An 11,345-nucleotide genomic window follows, 5' to 3' on the forward strand; every position below is an offset into this window, starting at 1 on the left:
ATATGTCTATTTTTTTCTGTGAGTATGGGGACTAATTCCTACTTCATCTAAATCTGTGACCAAAAGCAACTGCTATCCAGACTAATCCAATTGGATAGGGTTAAAATATAAACTAAACTAGTGAGAGTGCTTGCACTTAAAGCGGTATATAAGTCTCATAAATAATAATAATAATAATAATAATAATATTCAGATTAAACCGGAAGGGCTATGTGTTGTTTAAAATATAAATTATCGCAGACTTTTTCTTATTTTCTTCTTGTGATAACACAGGAGCATAAACACCTGACAGTGGTTTGTTAACTGTGGTTTAATATATAATATAAAACAATACAGAATACAAGATAGTTATATTCAAACAGTTGAAGTGAGCAAGCAGGTTCCAACTGCTATTCTTCTCAAACACAGTCTCTTAAAGGGATACTACCCCCAAATACTCTGCTGACTCATATATATCACTTCTACTGATCAGCTACTAAATCATGATTACCTTGACACTCCTCCCATTTAGAGCTGAATGGCTGCTAGTCCGAAAGCCTTTACCCAATTTTGATGCTTGTCTGAACTCAAAGGCTTCGTTAATATATCAGCCAAAAAAATTTCAGAGGGCTAAGGCTTTAACTTTATTAGTTTATTCTTTACTGCCTCTCTTACACTGCAGTATTTGATATCTATAGGTTTACTCCTGCTTCCAGCATGTCCTCCTATTGCCATTCTAATACATGCAACTTTATCTTCCCATACTGATATAGCCCCTTTTTTGTCAATTTTTACATCTTTTATTAGTTGTACATACCAAGTTAATTCTGAACACGCCTCTGACAATGCTATAAATTCAGTTTCTTGCAGTTGAAAGTGCCACTGAGGATTGTTTTCCAGATTTCCATCCAATTACATTGCCGGCAAGTAATATTACAAAACCTGTGTTTGATTTTCTATCATTCATATCATTTGCCCAGTCACTGTCTACATAGCATTGTAGCGATAGATTATTTGATGGTCTTATCCATAACCCTAGGTCCATTGTTCCTTTTAAAGATCGTAATACCCTTTTTATCCCTACCTGGTGTTGTTTTGGTGCTGACGTGTGTCTACTCAAAATGCTAACTGCACTGATTATATGAGTCCGTGTTCACTATCGTGTTCACTGATTGATATTTCTCTTTATCATATTCTGTGTCATTTTTCATCTCCTCATTATTCTGGAAGCCTAAAATCATAGGAATAGATACATTGTTACATTCAAGCATGTCATGCTTCTCCAATAGCTGTTTTATCTTTTTTGTTTGGCTTATTATAAATCCTCCATTTTTTAGTTTTTGGTATCTCTACACTCAGGTAGTACTTTATCTCTCCTAAGCTTTTTAATTTAAACGTCTTTTCCAGTTGTCTGGTAAAAGAGTGGGCCTATGAATGATGTTTTGTAATTACATATATATCATCTACATAGGCCAACAGCAAGCGTTCTGCACCCTCATATAGCGCAGTGTATAAACAGGGATCTGCTTTACTGCTTTTAAATCCTAATTTCTTTAGAGCAGTGTCTAGGCACTGATTCCAGTTCCTAGCTGACTGCTTAATCCATAGATGGCTTTCTTCAATTTGTATACATATCCAGGTTGCTTTGTTTCATATCCTGGAGCTTGTTTTAAACACATAACACCTTTTTCAATGTTACCCCTAGTTCAGGTACATAGACATTTCCTTCCCCTTTTACTGCTGACCATTGTCCATTAGTGAGGCTAACAAAATCCTGGTTAGTTGGTCTTAAATCAATAAATGCATGTGGGTTTGCTGCAACATGCTGGCTTGCCCCGCTGTCTGGTAGCCACTTGTTGCGCGTGTTTTTCTTCATTGCTGCCAGAGTAAATAACGATCCATCTTTAGTTGGTTGCGTAGTTTTATATCCTGGTCTTGCTGTACCTCTATTTTTCCTCTCTGGACAGCGTCTTTGGAGATGTTCTGTAGAACCATACACATAGCAACGTTTTACAGTGCAAACGGTCTCAGCTCTTCTTTTTTCTTTCTCTGATGTTGCTATCATAGGTCTGGTTTGAGCATTTTCTCCTCCCTTTCCTCAGTGCCTATCCAACCGTTTCTGTTCTTCCTCAAGTAACCGCCAGTTGAATATCTCTTGGTTAAATCCTGTTCATTCATGGATTCTAAACTTGTTACTAGAATGTCCCATGAATTGTCCAATGAACTGAGCATCAAGTATACTTTGTGTGCCTCAGAAAAGGTCATTCCTCTTTCTTCTAATTCTAGGAATGTTTTTCTCATGTCCTGCAAATGCTTAGACATGCTCTCTCCCTGTATAAGTTGTGCTTTATACAGTCTCCTTGTCAACATTATTTTACTGCCCGCAGTCTCTCCTATATACACACTGCACAAAGCCTCCCAGCACTCTTTTACAGATTGGAGACCTCTTACATTTATCAGTTGGTTATCCTCCAAACTCAGAATAATGTTAGCTAATGCTTTCTCATTTTTTCTTTGGTTCCCTTCATCCAGTTCTGTTGGAGGATTAGTAACTATTATCCACAGCTCCTCTCTTCGTAGATACATTTCCATTTTTAAACTCCAGGAGAGGTAGTTCATTTCATTCAGCCAGGATACCACAAAGCCTCCTCCCATAACATCAACAGAGGCCGTTTTTTTACTTCTACCTTGTATAACTACAAACCACACTCAAAACCACAATGCCCAGTTCCTTTGACTCTGGTCAAGTTCTCACTTGTTTTCTCTTGGCTTTCCTTCACTCTGTGTTTTTATTTCACACTGGGCTTTTATTCATTATGGGCCTATAACCTGTTGTTTAAAATATAAATCATTGCAGCCTTTTTCTTATTCTTGTGATAACACAGGAGCATAAACATCTGACAGTGGTTTGTTAAAAGAACTGTGGTTTAATATACAATATGAAACAACAATAATCAAGGAGCATACAGAATACAAGATAGTCAGTTATATTCAAACAGTTGAAGTGAGCAAGAATGTTCCAACTATTATTGTCCTCAGATACAGTCTCTTAAAGGGATACTACCCGAAATACTCTGCTGACTCATTCTCTATATATCACTTCTGCCAGTCAGCTACTAAATCAGAATTACCTTGACACTGTGCACCAAAGGTTCAATCACTTAGTTCTTCAGTGTCTCAAGGGACCCCAAGGAAGTACTATTTGTAGATAGAACATTAAGGGGAGGGTCTTAGTAGTCTCTGAGCTTGGTTGTTTTCTTATAGATGTTTCATTACCCAAACTAGGTAACATCATCAGTGTTAGACTATTAGAAGAAAAGAAGAAAATTAAGGGTTTACTCTTTTGATCCCAGCAATTGAAGTAAACATGCAAGGAGGTTCCATGAAGAGTGAACACCTAACTAACCAAAGAAAAAAAATAGGAAAGAAAATAAACTACTATGAGAAATGGAGTCAAGAAAGTTTCCGCTTATAGATAAATTGGAAGAAGCAGATGTTTATTCACAATGAAAATATTCCAAAAGTTGCAAGGAATTGTCTTTGTGTAATACAAGGGAGAGAGTCATAGACGTAGGGTAGAAACAGCCTGAGGAGCTGTAATGATATAGACACAGGGATACTTTAGTTGAATTGCTTCCTATAACGTGCATTAAGATTTAGATCAAGGCAAAAACATTTGAAAACACTCTCACACTAATATGAAAAAAAAATCACAATCTCCAGACTGCATCTATTCAAAAGCAATATAATAAGCATCTGAAGAAAGAAGAGAACCTAAATCTGCATTGTTGTTAATTGCGAAGTCGTGTCCGACCCATTGCGACCCCATGGACAACATTCCTCCACGTCTTCCTGTCCTCTACCATCTTCTGGAATCCGTTTAAGTTCACACCTACTGCTTCAATGACTCCATCCAGCCATCTCATTCTCTGTCGTGCCCTTCTTCTATTGCCCTCAATCTTTCCCAGCATTAGGCCCTTCTCCAGTGAGTGCTTCCTTCTCATTAGGTGGCCAAAGAATTTGAGTTTCAACTTCAGGATCTGGCCTTCTAAAGAGCAGTCGGGGTTGATCTCTTCTAGGACTGACTAAATCTGCATAGGAATCAAAATATTGCCAAGCAGCTGAAAAAGCAAACATGATATGAAGAAAAGGAGAGGGAAGGGGTGTTAAAAAGTATAAAATTAGCCTAAGATGGTCTTGATTTAATCCATGTGGACTATATTTAGCTAGGATAAGCTTATGATGCACTAGATTTTTTTTTAAGGGAAATAGAAATATGTAGACATGTCTTGGATGAACTAGAAGTTATTTCTAAACATGTTAAAATGATGAGCATTTGACAGCAGTAATAGAGCTCAACTTGATATCACATAACTAATTACAGATTTATTATCTGGAGATTTTTTTTATGAAATAAATTGAATGCTTGACAGTACAGTTCACACACATTATAGCAATGCCATGTACATTTACACATTTAAAGGGACTTACTTCCAAACAAACATATGTAAGGCTGCAGTTTCAATGAAGCAGAGAGTCACTGAAAGAAGATGGGATAGATATATTCCACATGGAAAAAGCTAAGGTGGAAATTACATAAGAAATTTATTTCTTCTGTGAAGCGACAGGGAACTCTAGCAAAAGTCTTCCCTCCACCCCCCCACTCTAGTTTCAGGACCTGCCCCTATCTTTTCATACTATTGTTTTTGAAATGATTAACTTCCATTGTGAACAAATTATTAAAATGCAGCTGGGAATTCAGAGAGTTCCCATCTTGTCCTGCCTCATAGTTTCTGATCTTTACTCTGAGGTTCAGCATTTTTTTGGTCATGAACAGAAAGACTATTTTTAAAATGCCCCACCCAGCAGGTGGCCAGATTTTAAATTTTATTCTCTGAAAAAACAACAGTGAATTCCTAAGAGCAAGGAGATGGCCATGGCATTGATTTGATGCTATTTTATACACCGTCTGATTGGTCAGTGGAGAAAAGGCTGAGAAGTTCTGACTATCAATGTGACAATGGCATTGAGGACATTTGTGGGCTACTTGAAAAATGGATTCCTCTTGCAGTTTACTGTGGAACAATCCTATTCCGACAATAACACTAATTTTTCCCCTTACCTCCACCACTTTGTTCTTATTTCTTCCTTGGCAAGCTTTAGGCAGCATCATTAGCTATAAAAGTGGCATTTTTCTCTTATTCCAGCAGCATTCATAGTACTGCCAAAAGGTTTTTCACAACACATTTTTCCACAATGTGCATAAAAGTATGTTGAACTTTTGTTCTTATTTGCTGGTTTCTCTATACTTCTCAGTGCCTACATTTCTCAGTTTCAATCCCTTCCCCTAGAGAAAAATACCTGATTACTCAGCTGCTATTCAGTTTCAGTTACCCATTTCTGCATAAAGTAGCCAGTTTTATAGATCTTATAGTGTCCATCTGCAACATCTCTAGACTATTCCAGTTCTGGCATCTTCCCATATATATTTCACTTCCTTTTTTTAAAAGATGGGAGATGCCCAAAATAGCCATGTGTCAACTGTCCCATTAGGTGAGATAGCAAAAGAAACTCCTGGGACATTTTTTTTTTTTTACCAAGAGTATAACTTTACTGAAGATTCCATGTGGTTGCAGAAGAAGAAAAGTAAGTTCTAACGATTTAATGTGAAAACAGCATAGGAAAACTTTCCCTTTCTCCCTGGACATCCCATTGTCCATTGTCCACCAATCATTTGCACACTCTTTGTTTTGGGAACGATCTGTCTGCCTCGGAATACCCCAGCTGGTGACCTTGAGGTGTTGGGTCAGTCTCAGGCTTCCAGTCAGCACACTTGCACTCCAAATTTCCCTCCCAAACTTTCCTTACATTCCAATGCCTTTCCTCCCCCCTCCCATTATAGTTGTCTGATTGCAAGCGGGAGTCAATCATGACACCTTGAGAGGAAGGTTGACAAACCAGGCTAGAAAAGCACAATCCTGTAATCAAACCCATCCGATCTTACTGTGATGCACAGCAGTAAATGGATGGTTTTCCCATTGATCTATTGATGAACTTATGGAAGATGGCAGCTAAGCCAATGGAGAAAACCAATATCATGCCTCAAATGAGTGGCAGACTGCCAAATCAGTACAACATCATTCAGTCACAACATAGAAGCAACAAAGGCGATCAAAATAAGAAAGCAATTTGCAATGTGGGCAGCAAGTTTTACACTAGGACTATTTTGTGATGAACTCAAGGATCAGTAGATAGGACTTTGAGCCAATAGTGGGAAAAAGCTATTATAAATAAATAATAGCTATGAGGAAGTACTCATAAGATATTGGCTGTATGTGCTTGTAGTTTGATCATCCTTCCTTCCTTCCTTGCTAAGTACAGCCATTTACATTATTGTATTCTGAACTTAAACATCAATTATTTACTAGATGTGTTTATGATCTTAGCTTTAGGCAATTTAGTGTATGTTGGCAACAACAAAGCAAGTTGTTGCTGCTGCTATGCTGCCAAAACAGAGAATTTGAGGCATACTCTTCTGCACAGGCCATATGCTACAGATTATCTGTTGTTTAAGATTATTATGTCTCTAAATCAGGAAGATTTAGACAGAGGTTGTAAGTATTGGATGGAATGAGGAACAAGATCTGTTCTGATCTGTCAGTCAACACTCTTTTTCAGAAGATGACCTATTGAACATTTCCAGGAATAGCTGTGCCAAGCTTGTCAATTGCTTTCTTGGAAATACACTCAAGAAAAATGGCTTTAGGCCAACAGCGATGGAAAGAAATCCTGGACTGGATTGAAATGTGACAGTAAAGCTGATATGTTGACGTTTGGAGCGGTGAGAGGATTAGTAATTTTCTTAAGAATAGGATGTGTTTTTCAAATTCTTTTCATAGAAAGATCATAATTACTACCTATGATAACAAGAAATGCCATACCTCTTATCTCACACTATTGCTTTTTATATTCCATGAAGGAATATAAAATATAATATAATATACAGCGGTTGAAGGAGGAAAGAAAAACATTTTATTCCCAGTATTGTTATTACCATCACAAATTTAGGAAAACAGCATCTTTGACTATTTAGTTCAGTATGGAAAATATTGGACATGGTTTCATCATCAATGACTAAGATTTATTATGCTGCTTTAATCAGGTTGCAATTTTTTAAATTTTTAATTTTTTTCCCTATTGAATCAGCCTAATAGCCTTACACTTTTTTCTTTATTCTTAATTATTCTGAAAGCAATATTTTTAATTGCTAAATTTATTATTTCTGTTATTAGTATCAGTTGCCTTAACCTCCCAGATGAAAAGACAATATGTGTGTATGTGTATGTTTGTGTGAATATAAATTACTTTGCAGCAATTATTGAGACAATTAGAGCAGGGGTCCCTGGCCCTGGCCCGCTACCGGGCCTTCAGCCATTTGGAACTGGGCTGCAGAAGTGGCAGACGAGCGCACTTGTGCAAATGGAGCTAGGTGCATGTGCATGCTGGCCCACTGCTTGTGCAGAACCATCCCCTCTCCCCACCTGCTATTCTGCAAAGCCAGAAAGGTTGGGGAACACTGAGTTAGAGGAAAACAATAAAAATACAAAAAATATTCTGATAGTTGACACAAAGTGCAATGATGAAATATATTAATTAGTAGTGTAGAGAAAAGCAACACATACCCAATTTATATTATATCCTTTTCAAAAATCTTGGATATATTCAAATGTGATAAGCAATTGTTTTATGCTAATTATCTTTTGTTGTATACTTTTGCTTTTACCTTGCATTAGAGGTTCATATTAGTTTTTATGGAAGCAAAAATAAAGGAGAATGGAGGAAAACAAAAACAGGCAAATTATTACATACTTCCAAATAAAAATACAGAGTAATACAGTCACCTTAATCAGGAGAACTTCAAATATACTGGACTACAAGTCACATCATTCACTGCTAGTGAAGTTAACACTTAACACATCTAGAAAGCACTTTGCTGGGAACAGTTGCCCAATCAGACATCGAATTATACACCAAAGCAGGATAACTGCTAAAATTACCAATAATAATTCATATTTATATAAATTATTTATATAAATCCTTCACTTCCTAAAATGGGGAAAAAGTTAAAAAGTGACGAGAAAAAAATAACTTCTGGGTTTCTTCAGTACAAATAAAAATATATAATAGAATAACCTACTACTTGAAATTAAAACAAAACCACAAAAATACCATATAAAAATATACAATCAAAATAGCATTAGAATTATATAACAAAATCGTCTCTTTTTTAGCTTCTAACTTTTCCCATTTTGTTCCTCTCCCTACTTTTGGTTATTTTGTACTTTATCTCTCTTTGAAACATAATAATGTTGATTTTTAAAAAACTAATCCTGTAGCCTTTGGTGTATGCATATGTGTGCCATCTTTTGTTCATTTTTGAAGTAATACAATGGTCAAGTGTATGCCATATTTTTTATTTCACCCTGTGCAACTGTGTACCTATGCTGTGAACTAACATTTGTCCTCAATTCTCCCGTATACTTCACTGTGAGCTGGGCAGCCCCCAAGATTTGGAGCTTTATCTAAAGTATCTGCTTTTGCAACATGAATAGCATAAGACAGTGATGGCGAACCTTTTAGAGACCGAGTGCCCAAACTGCAACCCAAAACCCACTTATGTATCGTCGAGTGCCGGGTGGGCGTGGCCCATTGGGTGGGCGTGGCTGCGATGGTAACGGCAGACTGGGTGGGACTAAAAAGTTCAATCAATTCCAACTTTGCAAGATCTTTTTTTTCCGGCGAGAAGTTGAAATTGATTGATTGAACCTTTTTTTTTTGCACATGATGGCAGAGGCCTAAAGCGAAAAGGTTTTATAAAACCCAGCTGAAGGCCTAGGACTGGGGCAATGGCGTGTGTGCCCACAGAGAGAGCTCTGAGTTCCAGCTCTAGCACCCGTGCCATAGGTTCGCCACACAGGCATAAGGTGATGTCCTTTGGAGAATCCAACCATGCAAATGAACTTTTAGAAGAATTTCTACAACACAAGTCCCCCCCAAAAGAAAATAATGTTGCTCTTTCTTCAGTCCTGCTCTGGAAGGATGAATCCAGGAGAGCTGTGAATACAGAGTGCTGTGGCAGAATACACCAAAAGAAATACAGTAGTACACTTTCCCTATTGGATTGATTGCGGTCTTCCTAGATTCTCACTACAGATATTCAGAAAAGCTTTAAATAATGGCTACTATAATTTAATCATATAACTCTTGTTGGCCTCTGTATGCATTTGCTTCTGAACAACAATATAAAAAAGGTTAAGTAGGGTAAGTTAGAACTTCACTCAGGGAAAAATGAGCACATAATAAGAAAAATGATTTTTTTCTGATGACTTCCTCTCATAAGCAGTGGACTGCAAACTTCCCCCTTCCCTGTGAAATTCAGTGGAGAACAGAGTCAGAAAAGCCATAATTGAGAAGCCAGTGTGTCAGTATGTCATTTTCCTTATTATATTTCTTAATAGTAATCACTCTATAATAGGATGACATGATCAGAGACAGAAAAAATGAAAAGTTTGGCTATTCTTGGGAAAGGAGAATTAAAGGCAGGATTAAAGTTTACCAAATGTTTAGCTGAAAGAGCTTTGCAATTCCTCCTCTAATACATTAAAACCAATTAAATTATTTCAAACTACCAACAGTGAAGAGCCTGAATAATTTGATTCTTTTGAAAAATTAGCATAATCTGTTATAACTGAGGAGCTGGAAGGCAGGACAAGTTAAGAGTTCTCTTACCCTGCAGGTTATGGAAAAGGTAGGCAACATATGATTGACATATTTTGTATCCTAATGAAATCTGGAAAGTGGCAGTGGCATTTTTATATATCATAGTTTCTAAACCAATGTTTCCTTACCTGGTGTATGTAAAGAATTTCCACTATTTTATTTATTATTAATTTATTGTAGATTTTGTTCTCTATTTTCAGACACTTTAATCTCCCAAAGCAAATCACATCAATTACAAAAGTGAGACAGACTCTGAGTCCATCTTCACATTCATGTTGCTAAAAAGAGATGGAGATAGAGAATGGAGGAAAGGGGAATGCCAATTAACTTGGTCTCCAGACTGATGGAGAGAGTCAAGGGTGCCATTCTTCAATCTTTCATTTACTGTCCAGGTCACCTGGGATTTCTGGAAATGTAATCTGGTCTACATTGGAATTCTGAATGTCACTTTGGTTGTAACCATGTTGAGAGTATCATGCGTCAATGTATGTTGTTGTTAGTTGCGAAGTCATGTCTGACCCATCACGACCCCATGGACAACGTTCCTCCAGGCCTTCCTGCCCTCTACCATCTTCTGGAGTCCATTTAAGCTCACACCTACTGCTTCAGTGACTCCATCCAGCCATCTCATTCGTCCCTTTCTTCTATTGTCCTCAATCTTTCCCAGCATTAGACTCTTCTCCAGTGAATCCTTCCTTCTCATTAGGTGGCCAAAGTACTTGAGTTTCAGCTTCAGGATCTCGCTTGATCTTTTCTAGGATTGACTGGTTTGATCACCTTGCAGTCCAGGGGACTCGCGGGAGTCTTCTCCAGCACCATAGTTCAAAGGCCTCAATTCTTTTGTGCTTAGCCTTTCTTATGGTCCAACTTTCACAGCCATACATTGCAACTGGGAAAACCATGGCCTTGACTAAATGTATATGTAAACGTACAAACAAACTAAACCTGAAAAACATCTACTTTCAAATAGCTGGTTATTTCTGAAAATATCTCAGATTCAACCAGCTGGGCTTTTGGTAAGAGCTCCCAGAAATATGTAAAAAAATAATTCTTGGCAGGTGATATAGAAATGGCTGCCATTACCTTTTTTCAGTTTTTCAAAAAAAAATCTTCCAAGTCTGGTCTGCAGCCCAGAGATTTGTTACTTCACAGTTTTCATTTCAAGTTACTAGTTTGCTTCAACTTTGATTAGCTTTTAAAGGTATAGATACTGCAGTATAAATATTCATCTAAAGAGGAATGCCATGCAATATTGTGTTTACCAAAAAGGAAAATCTCTTTTAAGATAAGCTGCTACTCTAGGGAAGATTAGCCAGAAAACATTTTCCAAGAATTACTATATTGTAAGCACAAGCTTACAAGTGTAAGCTGACCCTATTATCTGAAGGTAAATAATCAGGAAAAAAAATGTCTTTCTTTTATGCAAATACAATGGTTCAGCTTTGTTTTCTGAGCCTTGTGATCCTACAACATTTGCAAAGTATCATGGAACTGAATTTGACAACTGCTTGGCTAACATAGAGTTATGCTATACTTTACTTTGTGATGATTTTCTATTTTTTGCTGTGTTATGTTTATCCAGCTTT

Source organism: Crotalus tigris, unplaced genomic scaffold, assembly GCF_016545835.1.
Source record: "Crotalus tigris isolate CLP2741 ecotype Arizona unplaced genomic scaffold, ASM1654583v1 scf7180000019004.2909048, whole genome shotgun sequence".
NCBI lineage: Eukaryota > Metazoa > Chordata > Lepidosauria > Squamata > Viperidae > Crotalus > Crotalus tigris.